The sequence below is a fragment of the Ambystoma mexicanum genome, chromosome 8 (assembly GCF_040938575.1).
Source record: "Ambystoma mexicanum isolate Mex_15411 chromosome 8, UKY_AmexF1_1, whole genome shotgun sequence".
Classification (NCBI taxonomy): Eukaryota; Metazoa; Chordata; class Amphibia; order Caudata; family Ambystomatidae; genus Ambystoma; species Ambystoma mexicanum.
In genome coordinates, this window is record NC_090929.1 from 371,543,157 (window position 1) to 371,565,210 (window position 22,054).

Genomic DNA, 22,054 nt, shown 5'->3' on the forward strand with positions numbered 1-22,054 from the left:
CTGTGTGTGCCTAAAGCCAGGGCCGGCCACGAGCCCCCCTGTGCACGCCCAGTCCTCTACTAAAAATAAAAAAATAAACGCACTCATGGTGTGCAGACAGCACTTACAAGAGCATGTCTTCCTGACTTCCGGTCGTAACTGCCTGAATTCCATTCCCTCCTGGACCACTCATTGATTGGCTAAGGAAGGACAGGAAGTCAGGTGGCAGGGACCGTAAGTCAGGCAGACTGGCTATAAGTGCTGCCGGCACAACAGGACTGTGCTTTTAATTTTTGGTTGTCCCACCCCAGCAACTCATTAAATGGCTGGGGAAGGACCAGAGCACTTCCTGGTTGTGCTGTGAAGTGGCAGCGAATTTGAAAAAGGTAAGTGAGCGCCACTGGCTCCTTTTCTTCTCCGCAGTACCCTTTAGCCCCCTGTTGTTGTCCCAACCCCTTTAGCTTCCACGTCCCGTTTTGCCCCTTTTTTACCCCAGTCTAGTGTTGCCCTTATTTTGATCCCCTAAATCCCATTGTGTCCCTTTTGTGCCCCCACAGTCCCATTTAGCCACTTTTGCTGCCCCTGCTCCGTTTTACCCCTTTTTGGACCCCCCTGTCCAGTCTGCTCCTTTTTTATCCCCCAGTCCCATTAAGCCCCTTTTGTTGCCCCTCAGCCCGTCCTGCCCCATTTCTCACCTCAGTCCCTTTTATTGCTCCTTTAGCCTTTTTTATTGCCCCAGTCCCTTTTGATGCCCCCAGTCTTGTTTAGCCTCTTTTGTTGCCCCAACACCTTTAACCCCTTTTGTTGCAACCCCAGTCCCATTTATCCCAGGTTCTTACCCCTTATTACTCCTTTCTAACCCCAGTTCCTTTTAGCCCACTGCTGATGCCCCAGTCTCTTTTAGCCACTTTTGTTAATTATGGGTGGACCAGGGTTCCCTTAGATAGGCCAGTTGTGAATTATCCCATATGGACAACCTTTTAAACAGTTATCCTTATCGCGCCTTAGTTAAAACCCCTCTACCCGATAGGCATTACCCTCACCCAGCCTGTTTTGCCAAGTATAAGGTTTTCAATCCGACCTACGCCTCGTCGGTTTTCAATTGATCACTTTGTCACACATGGTGTCTTAAGGGGAATGTTTGCTACTGGCCACATCCATCCTCAGAATTGCCTACCCAGAATAATTCCTGAATAGCTGTCCACTTTCACTGCTGAGACCACCCATTTGAAGCAGACCTCAGGGAATAAGCATCACATGGTTGCAGTTCACCACCAAGGATACTTCTGCCATTCCACAACCATAGAATCCCCCCTGAAAGGATCAGTGAAAAGTGGCTTACAGGGTACAATGCAAACCCCACAACTGGGTCATTTGCAGAGGGGACCAGGTCAGTTGGAGTTTGACCACACCCGTCCCATGCCAGTTTAGGAAGAACATTTAATTTACATTGATAATTTTCCAAGTCACAGACCTGAAAAGCATGATTGTTAAGATCCTGAATTTTTAGAACCACCGTTTTCAAGTTCATCATCATCAACAATAACTTTATTGGACTTGTGGTCATCAGGTAGAAGCTTTGAGGTAGAAAACCTGAGTTGTCAAGTTCATAGGTGGGATCCCATTGCACAATTACACCTGAAAACTCTCTGGTACAAAGAGCACCATCACGAGGCAGGCAACCTACATAATATGAGATGTCTCTAGGGACCCCTGGCCTAATATGAGCCAAGACACCGTCAATTCCCTCCACACATGTCTGGAATTGCCTATTAAAGACTAGTTGGAAGAAACGCCTGGGAGGAGCTTCTCTGGAGAACACTGATTCGCTGCTCCGGCTTTCAATGCCCCACAGCAAAACCCGCTGCAGGGCTCTTCACCAGAGGTTCTTCTTCCATGTATTTGGAGTTTATGGCCTGCCCTGGGAGAGGGCAGCTCTCTTCCGCAGGGGGCCCAATGGAGGGGTGCATGGAAACCTTCAGTCTGTGCTTATACAAGCCAGTCTCTGATATCCCCGGGAAGTACCAACTACCTGTAAAACTGGGTTCTGGGCATGCTAAAGCCTCCTAGACACCAGTATTAGGGAAAGTGCTATCAGGACATCACTTCTTACAGAGACTGGGTCAGAGCTCCACCTGGTCTGTATCCGCCACCGAGAATGTACGATTTGATGTTGGATCTGGTTACAATGTCACCAGGATTCATACCAAATCCATGTTGCAATTATCCCCAATCTCCCTCAAGTGCTTTTGTTGTTGGAAACTGACTTCAATACATTTGATGCACGGTTTGATCGAGCTCAGAGGCTTTTTCATCAAGCTCAAAAAACCTACGTCAGCCAGAAAAGTCCTGCACTTGTCTAAGGATAAACCACCTACCAGACATTGTCCCAGGAGAAAAAGATATCACCGGTCCAACCAGGAGCTGCAGAGCTTAGATTTGTCCCATAAAAAGGAAATAAAGGCTGCTATGATATTGGGGAAGATATTTCATCAGGCCACATGGTCTGCCCATCCACTAGCATTTTGAAACTCTCTCGGGAACCTGGATGGTCACATATCACGTGAAGCGCCATTTAGAGGCAGTAAATTGAGGATTCTCCAGATTCCCTGCATGTGTCACGTGTCTCATCTGAGAAGGGCTGGGTGCTATTGCAGCCTCTATCATGCAGACAGGAGTGGAGTAGAAGGAATATGGATACACCTTTGTTCTGTATACCACCCTGCCCTAGAAAAGTGCTATCTATTTACCAGTCACCTTCATTGTGGCATTTAGATGGTTGCACAGATTGCAGGAATCCCATTAGCACACACTCTTGCCTCAAACCATCAAGTGTCCACGGTCGTCATAAAAGTCCATTCATCGCATTCACGCAAACCCTGTCCGTGGATGATATGGATGCCAAAGTAAGGTACCACCCTAGCAGCCAGATTTCATTTAACACCATAAAAGCGAGAACTTCCTTGAGAGTGACCACAAATAATAATAGTAATTTAGCATTTATATAGAACCTGCGTCAGCAGGCTCTGCACAGATACCAAAGCGAGCGCTCTACTCGCTGTGCTATTTGACTGGCTAGAGTTTCAGAATGCACTTGAGAAGTAGAGCCTCATGCAAATTCTCAGGCTCTACCAGAAGCGAAACTCACTGGTCCATAACTGAGTTAATACGTCGCTCACTCGCATCCACAACGGGGCTTTCAGCTGCTGCCGTGGACTGTAGGAAGGTCCAAACAATTCCACGAGACTTCGAAAACGTGTTTTAAATATGAAAGATTTGGTGCCACTGCACAGATATCCATTCATTACCATTATGTACAGGACTGTAGAAATCAAGAACAAGGGGAGACATCCGTCATGGACAGGTTGAACATAGGCAAGAAACAATCAGGGACCAGGATTATAGACAGAGGGGGTGGGTAGGAAACCCAAGAGCAGTAGACTGAAGGTTCAGTATAATTGACCTACCTAAACAAAGGCACAGGATTCTGCACAGAGAATCATAAACTAGCCTACCAACTGAAGATTTGAGGTATAGCCACACTTAGAGGTAAAGCTAGATAAAGACGGTTACCCAGAGGGAGTGGCCTACCTTGGAAGTAGCCAGAACCATGGGGGAAGTGAAGTACAAAGAGAGGCAACCGGGAAAATGGGTAGACCTTGGGAGAGACTGGCAGCAGAATATTAGAGACAGAATGATCAAACTGCTTAGGGCAATAACTTTGACCGGAAAAGGCCAGAGGCAAAGGAGGAGAGAAGGTCCAGAGCTTGCAGAGAGCTAGGACTCAGACGCTGGCAGAAGCTACGCAGAAAAGAGGCAAGACGGTAAAGCATCTGCAGACAGTTATAGTTAAGACCTTAGCAGTGTGAAGTCGCAGAAAAGGATGAGAACCAAAGAGCCTTTTGGGGGCCATTTTCCGGGGGCTGGGAAAAACAAAACAAGAACAGAGAACATAGAAAATCTTTAGACAAGAAGGGTGAGCTATGGCTGCTGGGTTACAAAAACACAAGCAGACAAAGAACCTAAGCAAGTTGGAAGAATAACTTGCAAGTAGGATTGTATAAAAGGAGATTAGGCGAGGAGTGGGACACGTTACAAAAAGTTGAGGATATCTATGCCATACACTTACCCATAAACAAGAGGGAAGAACTACTTTTTATAAGTACCCGGCAAGGGGGGGTGTGGCGGCCTCCTAGCCAATGGGGAGGTTCAAAACGTGGGCGTTAGCAGATGGTAATCCCGCCTCCCTGAGCTTCCTCAGGATGGGCGGCCGCCATCTCCCCTCGCCGGGTAATGAGTTAAGTCTTTTCCTCACCCCTCCCCCCATCCACAGAATTCCCTCCCTGCCCTCCAACCACCACTTACCTTGTTTTCTGTCCTTTTTGGGAGTGGACACGCTAGAAACACTTCTGTCCCCCGCACGTCCGCTCCCGATCTGCGATAGGTCGTTATGGAAAAGAAGAATGGACTACATGTAGTCCCTTCTTCCTTTTTCATGGCAAGCATGTTTTATTGTTTCCTTTTTTTTCCTTTTTTTTTTAATGCCCACCAGGAAAACAGAGAAGGGACTGCGTGTAGTTCCGTCTCCCTTTCCATGGTGGCCATTTTGTTGGTTTACTTTTTTCAATTATTTTCAAAGCCGCCATGGAAAGGGAAAACCGACTTTGTTTTCCCTTCCCCGGCGCCCATTTATTTAAAAAATGTGTTCTTTTTCGGTTCAGAAATGCAGGAGCGTTTTGGAACAGAAAATAAATGCTTTTAGTACCCCGGTTTTATGGGCCGGGTTACTTATAAGACCCTCACAGGGGGGCATTACCACTTCAGGTAATGCCCAGGACCCTTTGTTAAGGCCCTCGCTTCGCTTGGGCAAGTAACTATGTGCCCCGGGGCATTATCTGAAATAGTAATGCCTCCCTGCTTTGGGCTTATTGCTTAAATGGAAGATGACCAGAGGGATTGGCAGCGATTATTATTTCAAAGCCATCCATTCATCAATTTTGTTGTCTATGGTCTCCTTAAGCGAGAGGATAAGCTAAACCATGGATCCCTTGCTGTCTCTGCTTAACAAACCAAGTTGCTCATTACTGTTGAGGCCTGAGAATCTATTGATGATATATAACATGCTGCTTTGAAAAGAAAAGAAAATCGATCCAGAATGGAAGTTAGAGAATTGTGAGGGATGGAATCTTTGGGCAGAGCAGGCAAAGCTGGGAGATTTCAAAACTAACCCACATTGCATTACTTTAAGTTCTCCACAGGTGTTTAGGGGGTCCTTTGCATATTTTCATACTTAAAATTTCAATTCGGCATCTGTCCAAGTGGAAGTTCTTATTATGGTTCAGAGAAGAGGTCTAGCGAGAGTTTAGTCTTAAGAGCTCTACTTATAAAGATCTTCTTGGCATATTATAAGCCGAGGAAAGCTGTTCCACAAGGGTGAAAGGTTTTCAAACGAGTGTGAAAAACATCTGGCGTTGCTTGTGCTCTCATGAAATGTGAGCATTCTTTAGCAGTTCGGGCTGACCTGCTTCTAGTAGTGACATAAGGAAAAAGTGCTTATGGCTGCTTCCAATCAGTAATTGTGCAGAAAAGCCACCAAACCAATGATCGGGTAGCTGCCCAGAGCAATGGGTATTGGCTCTGATAAATGAGAAACCTTCCATCCATTGCATTTTGGTGCCTATTGTGGGTAGGATAAAGTGGGATTGGGTATATCCACACGTAGGTCTCTTACCAACTATGGCTAGAGAATCAAATTGTATCTTACTCATGAAGCCATGAAGCCCAGCGTGCCAGACACCTGTCTAGGGTTGCTTGTTTTCCTGTGGTGAAGGGTAATGGCCTACCAGCTCAGACTGGGCTGCTCCCACTGGGGCAGGGCTGACATCAGTTGGAATACAGTGATATAATCGCAAATGAGAATTAAAACAACAATGGAGTGGAAGCTACCCAGAGTAAGTGTCAGTGTTTAGGATTCATTCCAAGCTTTCCATCCACCATTAAATTCTATAGAGTTTTTATATGGCACCAACACGCCCGAAGGCCCCAGCGCGCTCACAAGGACATACGACAAAAAACATGAAAAGAAAGAGGCATCTAGTGGCATCAAGTGGGAATCACAAAGCGTCAACTCTTTTTAAATTGTGCCATTGATGGAACAGATCTAAGCCAGCGTGGCAGAGCATTCCAAGTAATGGGGCCCCATGAATCTAAGCTGGTCCCTCCAATTCTCTTCAAGTAGATGCGAGGTTGAGCCAGAAAAGCATCTTGGTTTGAGCGCTAGGTGTGCCTAATAGGCGCTCTCATTTATTCGAGATCAAAGATTTGAAGGGGCACCACCAGCCAAACATTTGAATACTATACTGGATACCTTAAGAGAGACCGGGAGCCAATACAGTTTCCAACGAGCCAAGGGTACTTGAGCCCGTCGATCCACACCACAAACTGCACAAACTTCTCCATTTTGAATGACTTGCAGCCTTTTAATATTTGTCAGGGTGGTACCGATTAAAAGGCTGTTACAATAATCCAATTTGGTATTTATAGTGGCTGCTGTGATCAAGCTGGGGGCGAATTTGCCACAACAAGTGTGTCATATAAGCACACGAAGAACATGTTTCTTGAAGGTTAACTGGGTGTCAAAGAGCAACCTGAGTATTTATGTCGGAGTATGTAAAACATTGTTACCTGCGATTGAAAAGCAACTATATTGGGGATACCGTGTTTTCAATTTAGCGCCAACTCCAAGAATGAGACCCACCTTTGCAAGCCAGCACCTGCCATAGCTGGCTATGCGCCCACGGCCTTGTGACTTGCCTTTGGCAGGTTCGGACTTGGGCATAAAATTGTCTCAGGCACCAATGAAAAAGTGGACCACAACTGGAAATGGCAATTCATGCCTTTTGTGATAGACTGATTGAATAGTAGCCAAGGGGGGAGTTTTCTGATAAAATGTCAAGCACATTGTGCAATTTAAATAATATGTATTCAGCAAAAATGATCCAAACTACTTGCCGCAAAGTAAAGTAACTCATCAAACTGGCCCATACCGGACAAAAAGGTGACCCAACTTCCCAACTTGACCAAAAAAAAAAAAATGGGCCCACACTAGCATTTTGCATTTATGGTTCAGGCATTGCCCGGTTGCCCTATAGGCAGTCCGAGCCTGGTCATTGGTGTCTCGTTGGCTGCAGTGATCCCAGTGAAAGGACTTGCCCGTCCAAGCTAGTCTTTATAACTCCTCCCTGCCAGTTCTTATGAGCAAACCCCCACATGAACCGTCAAATCCTGCAGATTCCTGACCAGAACCCTTACACCAGTGTGGCCCACCCCAGAGAATCTCCACCCTGGCGAGTTCGGGGGAAGAGCCTGAGCATCTGGGCAGTGGGCACAGCTTTGGGCAATTCTGGGTAACAGTGATGAATACAGAGTGCATGTGTCCCCCCCACCCCTTTTCCAGACCTCGCCCCTTCTCCAGACTCCATCCTGTTGTATCTTGAATACATAGAATCATGCACAGTATATTCGTGGGGAAAACATTCAAACACCTGTTATTTGTAGGACTTTCTCGCCACTCTTACTTTTTTATTTTAGCCGTTTCCACCGATTGACTGCAATGTGTTTGTGCTCAGCCATTTTGGGAGTAAATACATTTGGCATGAAAAACATATTTGTAGACAACGCACTCGAAGTGCAGACATACACATGAGACGAATTAGCAAGTGGGAGGCACCATATGAGCAGTAACGCCACACCAAAGAGTCTCTCTGGTTACCCAACATTGACACATCTGACATCTCCTTTCACACAAAGAATCCCACATACACCCTCCCCCATCCCCACCAACTCCATGAGCCACAGGGGAAAACTGATCTCCTGCCAATGTGGTCAGTACACCCTCTTTGCCCTGTTCCTACGCCCCTCAGGCCACCCTGCCCAGAGCTCCTTTGGTTAAGGCCTGAGTGTGGGCTTAGGAGAAGGGCTGAGTGTGCCTCAATCTGGTTAAATGCACTTTTTTGTGGAAGAAGCTGGGCGCACATAACAATACAATAATATATGGGATTTATTAGCCTATATAATCTGCAACTACACAGCAGGAGGTGATGTCAGAGGATGCAAACTCACGAGAAGGCTATCCCAGCACCGTTCAATAAATGGGGCATGTGGATGGCAGCATGTGATAAAACGCACTTGATGAACGTGACAAAGCTAAATGTGTGTTGCTTTGTCAAACTATAGTAATATGTATGCAAAGTGCATACTACTGGGAGGAAATGCTAAAGGAGAATATATGCCGTGAAAGATGCCACAAAAAATGCTCTGCTGGGCCTGCCTTTTGTCTCCTGCATTTGTCATATATAAATATTGGACCTAAAGTACCAGAATGAAAATTAAAGTAAAGTTCATTTAAGGGGTTTCAAATCCAGGACTACAGTAACAGGTTACATCTGACAAGGGTCATGTTGAGAGCTCTGCAAACTTGTCTACTGCTTTTAAGACACAATCCAAAAGAGCGTGGCGCATTTCATTGCAAAAGGGCGCATAAAACGCCTTCTCCTGCCACGCCAGCTGAGGGGAGACCTATGTGGCACTTATATCAAACTGCAATGGGTGAAGAATGGGGTCACTTCCTTCTGAATACAACCAAGAGCAGGTCTTCAGCCTTTCATTCTCCAGTTGTTTCTTGAGTACAGCTCCAATCAAGGTGGTACACAGAGGTCATAACCCCTTGAGCAAACTTTATCACTGAAACAGGGAGGTAGAACAGCTGAATAAAGATACCCCAGGGGAATAAATAGCCCCTGAAATAGCAGCTTGCCTGCAAATCATGGGGGCGGGAAAGAGGCTGGACCGATCGAATACAAAAGCAGGGCTAATGAGAGGTAAGGAAGTCGTTGCTTCATTCGTTCACCCTCCACAATTCTGCTTATCAGACCTTTAAAATGAACTGCAGTGTACATCACTGCTCACCTAATGGATCAACCAAATCTTAGAAGGTGACCGATGGGCAGACAATATTGGACGTGATGGATATGTAAAGAGGAGAGTTAGATAGGACTAATTCTCATTGACTTGCACGAATACAATAGTAATTTACTAAAACGAGACAACCGTAATACAGAATGAAATAAGCAATTGTGGATTGACCCCCTTCCACCTAAATCGACTCTCCCGAGTTATTTAATCCTAGTTTTATTCGTTTTCTCGAAATGTCTGCACGTTCCTTCCTTTGCAGTTGGTGGCCCATGGGCTTGAACTCAGATTCTTGCCGCTGGATCGCAAATACAAAAAAACCTCAAAAGTGTGCGTTTCTTACAATGTAAGCGCTATGACGCAAGAGGAACACAGTGTGCAAACCATGCCAGTTCTCGCCACTTCCTGCTCACCTCTGAAGCAACTCTGTTTGCACAATGTTTCCACACAACCTAGAAAGCTGCTTTTCTTGCAGATCAAAATGATCCAAGTTGGACGCGAACATGATAGAAGATGATTTTAATACAAATTTGAAATTCAAAAGAATAGCCAATCGTTGAATACATTATTATATTTGATTCTTTAGTGTCCAAGCTTGCAATAAGCATATGCATGAAAATAAATTGCCCCACATGCAGCAGAGGGAAACACATCCGTGGCATCCAATCAAACCACGCAGGATTGAGAATGGGCCTGTCCTTTTCCCACAATGTCCTCTCATTACCTCAGGTCATAACTACTGAATATTTCCATGCAAGGTGCTGGAAATGGAAGTAAATATACTCGGGGAACCCAAGTCCTGGGAAGCCTGGTGCGATGGGGGTGGGGCTAGGAGTGGAGTCAAAAGGCAAGTGACAGGGTTATAAAAAGGGTACACAAAACAAAATACATGGTTAAAAGAACAGTGTTATAGAAATAAGTTGAAGCATGCACACATCACATAACAGAACAACTTGACAGCAAAAATAGGATTGTAGCTTTTTTTGCCCAACCCGATGGTAAACCTATAATTAGCATGCAAATTAATGTGATCCTAAAGACATCTTTTCTGAGTTTTACCACTGGGCAATCAGAACTAAAAGAACACAGCAAAAGAAAATGCATGATACAATCACCTGCTTGTAATCATAACCCGCAATGCATTTCGTTTCAATCACCCCTCCCATTTCGAATCAACAAATAGTCACACCTCTAAAGGCACAGGACACAGGCCATAGTCACGCCCAATTAGCCATTAACACCTGTGATTGACACCATGTACTGTTAATCATACTTTAATGTAAGTTAATACAAAACAAAGAAACTGGATCAATGCTCTTCTAAGCTATGATGTAGGTCACAGAGACAGGAAATGGCTGACCACTGCGGTGCACTATAAGCGTTATGTAGCTGTTCTGGCATAAGCTTTCGATTTTCCATGATTTGAAGAGACAATTTTTGACAGATTGCGAATCTGGAGAAATCTGTTCCAATTAATTTACTGGCTGGCCTTGCAGAGACAGCAAGAGAGAGGGTACTGGTGGTAGGCCGGCAGCGGGAGAGAGAAGACAAAAAGACAGCAAGGAAAAGATACAACATTTGAGAGCACATGTGTATGCGTTTTAGCGCTTGGGAGGCTGGATATCATACTGCTGACTACAAATGGAGCATTAAAGCACAAAAATACAAATCCGACTTGTAGGCTTTCTCCCTCCCTGAAAAATAGGAATTGCTTTGAAGGATAACATCCAAAAACCCTCTTCTTCCAAAGGGTAGACCCTGAATATATGACCAACGTAGGAGGCATGGCTGCAATGGCCCAACAGTGCACAACCCAGGATGCCTTCAGTGGCAGGTAGCGCAAGGCATCACCTCCCCAGCCCTCAGCTTACCTTGTAGTTATGATTGGCGAGAGTGCTCAATCAACTCTAGGCAAATTTCTACCACACTACTCACTGAATCCTTCGGGTTGTAACTGAAAGCCCAGATCTACAAGATTTTCCCCTGTGATGTTGAAGCATCTGATCTCTAAATCTATGGGTGTGGGAGGTAATGCTCCCCAAATACTCCCCGGACCAACCAAACCAACTCTACTTCACCCACAAACATCCCTGCAGACTGAAAGTATATGCCAGACAGGATGATACAGTGGTTAACTGGCCCCAGTATCACCTACGTTGACTTCCCAGCCCGGTTTCTTAGTGAACACTTTGCATGCAAATGTTTGTAGAGGTTCAGTTTTTCAATTAAAATCACAGGCCCACAGGTGGCGGCATGAAGAGTTAACTACAATGTCAGGAGAATATGTAGGTGACTCATGACATGGAACCTGTTAGCACATAGAGTGGTTTCTGTACCTATCTTTTATTTTTTAGTATCATACCGTTAATTTAATAGCTTTTAATACATTTACATCATCTTCAGAAAATCACTGCATAACAAGCACACTCCATTTCTTTATTAATCACATATTAAATCGCATAACAGATAGTTCTCAGTACATAATATAATAGCATAAAACCATACAGCTCATGTTGAATCTATACAGATAAAGTGCATGACAACCAATTATCCAGCCTGAAGTAAAAGATCAGAACAGCTTGAAAAAAATCTACTGCTGTTCGAAGGGGGGGGGGAGAAAAGGGGCTGTGTCAAAGATAGGTCCCCAAAGGGATCCTATTAATACCCCTACACTGTTAATAAATACACAATCCCAAATTCAATTCTTAGTAGAGGTAGAGTGATATAATCAGTTTTTAATAATTACAAATTAGAAATGGAAAAGTGCTACGTGCATAGTTACAAATTCTCTCCAACCTACTGGTCTGGAAAAGCATAATTCGTGATAAATTAATTTAGAAATGGTCAGACAAGCTTGCATTGCAATAATAATAGAAATGCTGCATGCAACGCTCATCACTATTTCAACTTAAATAGTCAACCACCGGTACCTTGTGTAAACTAGTGCTATTGGAATAGACTTTGCCATCCCACATCCAATTCTGGATTCTGTATTTTGTCAATACTGGATTTGACATAATGATTCTAATTGAGCAATTGTTGTGTGATTTGGATTCCTTTGAGAACCACATTGTGAGAATCGGAATTGGGCTACTGTGGGGTTGCTAGGCTAGGTCAATGATTTTTACCTGTGTATTTTTAACTTTCGTTTCTTTTGTCTATTTCTTCTTTTTTTTCTCTCCTCTGTCTGACTCTCTTATGCATTTTAGTGGTGAATTGGATAAAGAAGGAATATAAGCATCATTTATACATACAGAAGAAGATCTGAGATATGGAAGGACACGTGGAAGAATACCAAGATGCCCATCCATTGATTTTATAAATTTGTTGTTAATCCATTAGTGTATAACCATTTCCTTCGAGTCCTGAGGAAGACAACTGTCAAGCCGCCCCTCTCTTTTCTTGGAGAGAGTGACGACTTAGACACCGTTGGGGTCGTCGAAACTATTAATTTAGTGATACCAGTGTAACACATGAGATTGGTGTAGTTTACACTAGGTACCGGTGGTTGACCATTTAGGCTGAAATGGTGATGAGCGTTGCATGCAGCATTTCTATTATTATTGCAGTGCAAGCTTGTCTGACAATTTCTAAATTCATTTTTCACGAATTATGCTTTTCCAGACCAGTAGGTTGGAGAGAATTTCTAACTATGCACGTAGCACTTTTCCATTTCTAATTTGTAATTATTAAAAACTGATTATATCATTCTGCCTCTACTATTTGGGATTGTGTATTTATTAACAGTGTAGGGTTATTAATAGGATCCCTTTGGGGACCTAGATTTGACACAGCCCCTTTTCTCCCCTCCCCCTTCGAACAGCAGTAGATTTTCTTCAAGCTGTTCTGATCTTTTACTTCAGGCTGGATAATTGGTTGTCATGCACTTTATCTGTATAGATTCAACATGAGCTGTATGGTTTTATGCTATTTTATTATGTACTTAGAACTATCTGTTATGCGATTTAATATGTGATTAATAAAGAAATGTTATTTTTATACTATCCTTGACCTGGCCTATCCCCTCATTGGTTTCTCTAATGTGATGGCTAAATACCTTGCTTGATTTTTCTAGAGGCTGTACCGTGTGATCCTTTCTTTCCCTTTGGCTCTTTGGTCTGCTGTTCCCCGGGTCCATGTGGTAGCAGACGCCTATCCTTGGTTATATAACAAGCAAACTCCAACGTTTAAGAGAGAAGGAAAAGGGATGTCAAATGTATGTATTCACTTCTTCAAGATACAATTATTTCATATACTTCTCTCCACATGTTGGTAAAAAAGATAATGCAGCCCTCATGGGTTCCAGACATAAACATTTCCCAAAGCACAGCCGGGCGAGTTAAGCCATGATACCCCGAGTGCAGATTCAAGAAAGCTCTCCAAAGCTGTACATTCAGAAAGTAGGCGCTAAGTTGATTCCACCGTTGGCTCACCACAAAAGCACCACAATCTGTAACTTTTGTTGATTTTACGCTATCCCCCAACAATCTCCAAGGTTTTTTCTGCACTGAATTTTAGGCACAGATAGCCTCAAATAAAATGGGAAATACAAGAGGGAACCACCTGCCTGTTTAGTATATATGGGGAAAAAGCCATCTGCTGTAGACTTGGAGGCCAAGGTGCTAATCGACTGATTACGGAGGAAACTCTCCAGAGATGGTTTCATGATATTTTTTTTAAATAACGCCCAACAAGGGAGTTCCTAGTCCAACGGGCAGCTAACTGCTTCATGGTTCCCATGGTGGAAAACTTCATAAAAAGGAGTTTTGGTAGTAAACCCCTCAAACAAGAACCCCATAAGCAGTGGCGGGCGCTTACATAGGGCGGGGGGCACCGCCCCCCCTCACCGCCACTGAGAGAAGAAGAGAACTCTTTTTTGCAAATACATTTTTGCAGAGCGGCAGATTAATTATTTATTTATTAACCTGCTGCACTGCTGGGCTGCAGTGCTAGGCCTGCTTCTGCCCAACCACTACAGCAGCGGGGCGGGGCGTGTCCGGATCTACGCAGACTTCGTTAATTTTATGTACATGTAGAGTGTGTGGAGCTTGTAGCTCCACGCACTCTACGTATCACATCCTCTCATTTGGGAGGCTGTCGGGGGGCTGGAGGGGTGGCCCCTCACTGTTCTTCTGCGCAAACAGCACAGTAGGAGACCTCCTCCTATTCCTGTGCTAGCATTCAACCAATGACATTCCGCGTGGGTGGAGTCGGGCGAGTCTTGGGCATGGTGTGTGCCTCACAGCCTTCTTCTCGATTCGCAGCTTGTAACGTTATGTTACGTAAGCAGTGCAGGAATGGGTCTATGAGGAAATCGGGCCTATAGTGCTCCGTGCTCCGCTGTTTTCAAATATAGCAACTCATCCGCATGACCGGCTCCTCGGCAGCCACTTGTGACTGGACACAGCCTTTCAAGCTTCCCGAGTCTCATTATTAAAAGTTAAACCACGGCACAGAGGTGAGAATGACTTATCTTTTTTATTTTTTCCATTCTGCCTAAGGAATCTCATTCTTTGGAGGAAAGAAGGAATCCAAATTGGGCTTGTGAAGTGCGGCAGCTCTCACGGAGTTGTCAAACGTAATGGTGCTCATCTGAACACATGGGCCGCAGATAAGAATCTCCCGTCTTTGATCTGGAGAACTCCCGCCTCTCCCCTCTGCTCTGGCTGACGGCTCTCATTCAGATAATGGCCGCGTAGCCTGCGTTATTGCTTTGGCAATTGCAGTGATGATCGCACTGCGCCATGAGAAGGCATACCAAGAGCTGCCAGCTTTTACAAGAGTGGGCACGTTCTAGCCTTTTGAGCACTTGCTAGGTTGCGAGATTATAAAAACCTTTTCCCCCATCTGTCAAACTGGTTGATTTTTAACACGTCCATTGATCGCCCTATGTTCCAGGTACTCATGCAACATGGGTGAAAAAATTGGGTGTTAACAGACAAACTTCAATTGTCCTGCATTACAAAAATCATAACATTTCGATGCATTTTTGCACAAGGCCGAGAGGGTTAGGATTAAGGCATACAGTTCCCTTGTGCAAAAGTACATTAAAAGAATAGGTTTTCTGCAAAGGGTCGATTTTTGCCGTGGAGCTAATTTACCTTGCAACTATGCAAATTTTCTATAATATTCTGCTGTTATGCATTCATACTTTTATTGTACAATATTTCTTGATTTTAGCAGTCTTTCTGAGGGTTCCACACGTTGAGCCATGTTCCATAGACTCCAATGGCCTGATTTACAAAGTGTTTTTAATGGAATTGCACCATAATAAAACGCTTTTGTAAATCAGGCCAAACATATCAAGGTCACGTTTTTACATAATGCCTAGAGCCCCCAAACTAGCCTCAAGAGTGTTATAGCTAAGTAGACTTTTTAGTAAACAATAGGTATGTATGGCACTGCCCCAAGTAACCAATTGAGCGTCTACTCTTTTTAGTTTGGGCTATTAGGTGGCACATGTGCGCCACCTATAAGCCAAAACTATTGCATCAGAGTACAGATAGGGAGAAATGGCATATGAAGAGGGAACAAAGCATGTAGGTGTTGTTTGATTATTTGACCACTCATTAACTGCCCATGGCCCCGCTTATCCCTATGGTCATGCCCACCCATTTCCAGCTCCTACCCGCCCAAAACACCTCCTTGTGGGAACTCTTAGCTCAAATTAAACAAGCCTTATCGTCAAATCTTGCACTCAATGTGCCTGCTTGTGTTTTTTCAAAGCAATCTTATGAGAGTTAATGATTTAAATGGAGTGTTGCTTCTGAAAAGCAATTGGGTAGAGCCGTCGCAGTACTTGCATCTTATTTTATGATTATTAATGATCAGCCTGAGATTAGAAACTTGCATTATGACGCATTTATACAAGGCCTCCAGGCTCCAGTCCTAACAATGTCATTTATATCCTGGACCCCCTTCTGAAAGTTGCAGAGTTACACTTCCTTTCATTTACTGTCATCTGTTCATTGCTGTACTTGTGCTCATTACTGACTATATAATGATACACTTTTTATGCATACATAATTAGTATCAGGTATTCGCAATACAAGCTGCTGTAAAATACACCATCACACCTGCACACGTAAGAATAATGTACTACCATTAGTATGTAAAACCTAATGCTTTTAATGTCCTATTTCGGTGGGTTTTGGACAGTAAATAGCACATTTTGGAGGCCATTTTTCCAAAAAAAATTCTGGGGGGGGGGGAGAAACCCCCTAGACCACCCCCTTGGGTGGTGTGGGCTCGTGCGCTGTGCATGCTCGCTCCCAAATTACACCTGGGAACTTTACGCCCCACCAGCTTTAAAACTCACCAGCCGCCACTGCCCAGAAGTGTATTCCCCTGAACATGGGCAAGGTTCCAATAGAGAGTCAAACAATTCTATGCTATGTGCTCTCGAATGGGAAGTAGTCCAAACTCCAGGTAGAGCATTTCGGAGGAAACAAAAGATGGCAGTCTAAGTAGCCTCTTTAGGATTCTAGTTTCAAGTTTAGAGACAACCCCCAGAGATCCCAAAGCCCACACCTCTGCAGAATAACTGATGATAGGGGCAATTTTCATAGTATGCAGTTTGAAAAAACATATTGCTCCTAGGGTTTGAGCTGAGAGCACTTTAAGTATGTTTACGAGAGAAGCGCTCCTTAGCTTACTATCCAAAACAATACCAAGATAAACGTACTGGGTTACGATTTCAATAGGGACTCCCCTCAGGTTCCAATCGGCTCGTGCCACTCGTTTAGAGTGAAAATCAAACCGCATGATTTTGGTTTTGGAGATCTTCACTCTAAGGGAATTCAGTGCTGAATAGGAATCTAGGTTGTCCAATGTGGTTTGAAGTCCCTGAGGGGCAAGATGGAGGATAACAATGTCGTCGGCATACTCCATCCGCAACACTACTTGGTCGCCGAGTTTAGGAGGAATAAACTTCAGATCGTTCAGGGCTTTTCCCATGTCAGATGGATAAAGGCAGAACAGCAAAGGGGCCAGATTGCAACCTTGCTTGAGGCCCAGGTTGGTGTGGATGCAACCCAAAGTGCCCCCATTAACCTCCAGCTGTACCTTGACTCGAGTCTTCTCATGAAGCATTATTATCGTTTTCAATAAGCCCACAGGAATCCCCCAACTGGCTAACTTTCACCAAAGTCTTGCATAGTCTACGGTGTTGAAGGCAGCACTGTAATCTACAAATGCTGCATTGAATGGCCTCTTCCGAATCTTCCAGGCGTGTTGAATGATAGTGGTGATAGCGAGGGCATTGACAGAGGTGGAGCAGCCCTTTCTAAACCCAGGTGATTCCAAGGGAGAATGTTTTCAGCTTCAGTCAAGCTGGTTAATTCGTCAAGGAGGACCCTAGTAAAGACCTTTGAGGGGACATCTAACATTGCCAGAAGGCAATAGTTTCTGGGGTCGGCATGAAAGCCTTTCTTTAGTACTGGGACCAGAATGCTATCTGCCAGGAGTGAGGGAGGACCTAGGTGGCGGCATTACAGCAAAAGAGGTGGCTAAGGACCTCAGACCACAAGGTCATGTTGTCAGACTTAATCAGTAAATTACAGAGTGCATCTGGGCCAGGGGCCTCAGATGGCATACTAATGCTAATTAGCTTAGAGACCTCCCCCTTAGGTTTTCTCAAATTTCCAGACACCCATATGGGGAAGCCGCAGAGATGCTAGGCTAGGGCCACAAAGGGTCTCCGTAATGAAAATAGTCCATACAGGCACAGAGACCACATTGATATCCGAACGAGTCAATTTGTGTCCGTTAATGATCTGCCAACATTTCTTTGTGTCATTTGTTAGAGTGGTTGACACCAGGTATCTCTACATCTGATATTCTCTTAATAGACGATGAAATCTAAGCCACCTGGTATAACTTGCCTTAATCTGCCGCCTACCAATTGCGTATTGGCCTTGGTCAGGGAAAGAAAGAGCCATATGACTCAGCTCTCTGTGGATAGATCTTTCTGTGTCCCTAATGGCTTTATCAAAAGCTTGGGCCAGTAGCCCTGCGATTGTTTCCCCAGATTTTGAGGGAGGGAATTGCCATCACAGATTAAAGAGGTTCACTCCTCATATTTAGCCATAGCCAAAAGACCCTGACCTTGGTCCACAACTAGAGGACCAGTTGACCCCATGGGAATAAAATCACAAAACACCCTATGAGCCATCGTCAAAGCCGGTTCAATATTTGGAGAATTCCACACAACGCGGTTCAGAGAGTTGTTAACTGAAACTGTCCCTGATGTGCAGTCTTTAAATTCGGGCTTCTCCACACCAAGACTCAGAATAACAGGGGAGTGATTGCTCTCCATACATGGAATGATAGCAATATCCATCATCAGGGAGGGACTATGGGCCACAAACGTGTATTCAATAATGCTGGAGCTGATAGGAGTGGACCAAGTAAATTGGGGAGGACAGTCAGAGGACTGAGCGCCAAAAGTCGACCAGTTAATACCACGGGAACAGGAATGGTCAAGATTGGACTCGTGCGCGAGTCCGAGGACTGAAAATCCTCAATTCCATCCTCCATAAGGGGGTTGCAAGAGATATGAGAGTTAAAGTCTCCACTCAGGACTATAAGTGTGGCAGAAGACTCTTAATAAAACCACCACTCGAAGATTCTTAGGACTGCAATCTGCAGCCCAACATATGGGGAGGTCATAGATGTTGACATAGATGATTTCTTTGGGCCCAGTAGGGTTCCCAAGGGACAGTCAGCCCACCTGCATGTTTTCAGAATCGCACAGAGTCGCATCCAGAGTGAAAGGCAACATTTTGTGATTGCTTGGCACCAACCGCCCCGGCCCTCTGTTTTTTGGAGACGTTTTGAAGAGACCCTTGTTCCTTGTCCCCCAGGACAGGGAATATTGGGGCAGGCGTTGTTCTGAGCGCACTGGCTGTGTGAACAGCCAGAGTGTTCACATTAAGGTTCCCTGCAGCAGGATCACGCCCAGAGTCTTGATGATCCAAGACAGAGAACGAAGTCAGTAAGGCACAGTTGTTCCTACGGCCTCATTTACCATTACGAGCATTATTATTATCATCCAAAGTGCCAGCCTTTCCCGTGTCTGCTGGAGCTTTGGGCAGACCAGGTGCTGGCAGGCCACTTCTTGCGAGATCAAAGAAAAAATAGGAACATGGGGTTGGCCTCTTGGGCAGAAGAGAGCAGTAGCAGAGGAGCCATTACCCATAAGGATAGGAAAGGTCTTGCTGCAATCAGGGGTGTTTTGAGTTTCAGAGGCCAGGGCATCAGAGGTTTTTTGTAGGAAGAGCTTGACCCAGCATATCTCCTCGCCTGGCAAGTAACTTTCTTTTCGCGCAGGCCTGACGTCTGATTCCCCAGTTGTAATGGATTTCTTAGTGGTTGAGGAGGGTGTTGCAGGTAATTCATGCAGTTGATGATCCGGAATGACCACGTGAATGGAAGAGTCATAAGGCATCGACCGCTCGAGTTGGAACTCAATCGCAACAAAATCACTTGTTTGGGCTGTTAAAGTAGACTCCAGAAAATATAGTGTGCGAGTGTGTGATGTGGTGGCCAGATCTTGTTGTTTAAGCGGAGACAGTATATCATCCGACCGAAGTAGAAGGACCAATGATCACTATAAATATATGTATACCTCCTGATGAGCCACTACATTTATAAGTGGTGAAACACGTGTAGACGACAACAATTTCTTCAATTCAAATTTATAAAAAACACAGATGCTCTGCATAAATAAGTTACAATAAAAACTCACATTGTTGGAGCGCCTGTCAAATAGTGTTTTGGATTTGTTCTTTGATACGAAGTAGAAGAACAGACAGCAGATTTACCAAAACCCCGAACATAGAGGCTGAGTCGCAGCAGGTTGAACTACAGCTACTGGTCAGGGAGGAGGTGAAAAGGTTAGGTGAATTGGACAGTGTGCCGTCCAAGGTGACACCCACATTGTGAGAGAAGCCAACCATAGGCTCATTTGAATTGAAGGACAAGTTAAGATCAGCCATGATTCTGGTTGGGTGCATCTCTACCGATACAGCTATCCTATTCTACACAGAGGTCTCCGCCTCTTTAGTTGCAGGAGCATCCAAAGCAGCGGCACAGCCCTTTTCAATGGAATAACATTGCACCGTACATTCAGGGCCGGTAGCAAGACCTTGCAGTCATTTAAGTCAGAGATCACTTCCTCACCGTCCCTAATAGCGGTAGGAAGCACTGTATGCATAGCACTTACTTCGCAAAGAGAGGAGAATGGAACTGGTCCCCTCAACTAGTGCCGTAGTGACAGATTCATTGCGTTTAAAACCTAGACAGGGAACTGAGGCAGACGACTCACCCATCCACTGAGAACCAAAATCAACAGAAGAAGGGATATGTGCAACGTCCAGGCCAGAATTAACAGCATTCAGCTCTGGACGTGCTGGATAATAGTTAGTGATTGTAGGGGGGACTTTAGATGCAAAGTTATTTTTAATGCACCGAACCTAAATGTCTTCCGCTGGCAGGATTTCGAAGATGGGAGTAGAGTATGAGGCTGAGGATATACATGTATTAGCTTCTTCAGAGGAGGTTGTCATGTTAATGATGGGTAGCTTTCCTTCCCCTCAACAGGACAAATCCAATGCTTGACGTCCTGTGGGATAACCACCAATGCCAGCTTTGCTTCCACCGACTGGATCCCTGAAATTTGGCGTAGGACTGGACAGAGAAAGGCTTGTTGGATTAGCCAAAGGTGGAATAAGCATGGGTTTGGCCAACCCAGCCGAGGTGGCACTGCAGGGTTCCCATGGGTTTACAGCTAGGGGCTGCCCTCGCCCGAGTTGCCCGCTTCAAGGCCCCGACCGCGACCAGCCCTGAGGCTTTCTCCTTTGAAGCACAGTCAGAAACCATTAAGGCTAGGAGACTGCTGTAAGGCGTACAAGATGTGCTTAGCGGAATGTGGGGCCAACAGTAACAATATGAAGCTTCTCTGGCTGCAGACTCCAGACGCTCAGAACACAGAACACTATGTTCACTCCGCTCGCTCCACGAGATGCGAGGCTTATGAGTGTTGGACCGGCGGATGCTGTAGGTAGCCCCTCCTCCAAGTTAGTAACAAGTGAAAAAACACTCGGGGTAGCAAGCCGGCAGGAACTAAATAGCAGAGTCCACAACACAGAACACTATGCTTACTGTACCCATCTGACATCGCCACTGGGCAACATTAATAGCCAGGCATGTGTATGGGCATCTGCTCTCCCCCCCCCCCCGGCCTAAGCACTGCCTCCAAAGTTCAGAGGGAGTTCGGGTAAGTGGGATGGAGAAGAGAACTGTGGCGCTAGGCTTGAATTTACAAGGGTGTAATAACACTAAAACATTGAATGCATGTGGGTAAGCCGGGGGGACAACCATGGCAGAGGGCAAAAGTGACTGTGAAAAATGAACCCATCTATAATAAAAGGCCAGATGTATGTTTGTCCAATGCAGTCACGTGCACTGGAGACTGCCGCTTTGCCTGTTGTAACCGCTAGTGGGAGCTGTTGCCCTAGGAATAAATTAATCCAACACAAGTTTGTCCCGTGTAGACAGGCTTTTCCACACGTTTTTTTTTTATATAATTGGCACAATGCACACACCACAAATGGAAATACCGTTTAGAACTTTATTAAGTGCTTCATCCACTCAAATGATTGGCTTTTATAGCACTAAGCCAGCCTCACCAGGATTCGAACCAGCAATCTGTTAAAAGCAGGCTGCCGTGAATCGCTTCCATGATGCCATGCACACAAGATATGCCAATGTATATCCCTTACATGCTGCAGCGGCCCCCTCTCACACCACAAACACTTAGTCATCACACTTGTACACATGCATACACGCACGCACAGAAAGATACACATATGCAGGCAAGTGTACAGTCACTCACGTGTGCACAGACTCGCACAAAAACGCAGCAGGACATTTGAAGGAAAACTGCATGCAAACACTTAAAATCCGATTCTTTCAGGTCCGGCGGGGAATGCCTTGTGATTCACCAGAGGCAGGCTAGAGGAAGGGGGATGGGAGGAGCATATACCACTGGAAGTGTGGTGGCAGGGGCTGGGAACAGAATCCTGGTTGCCTAGCAATAGTAACA

General features: G+C 45.0%; 1 protein-coding gene across 6 annotated transcripts in view; it reads right to left on the minus strand.

Moving 5' to 3' along the window:
- The window catches only part of LOC138471946 (uncharacterized), an 835,353-nt gene that overhangs the window by 532,624 nt on the left and 280,675 nt on the right, over positions 1 to 22,054 (minus strand). The window lies entirely within an intron of this gene.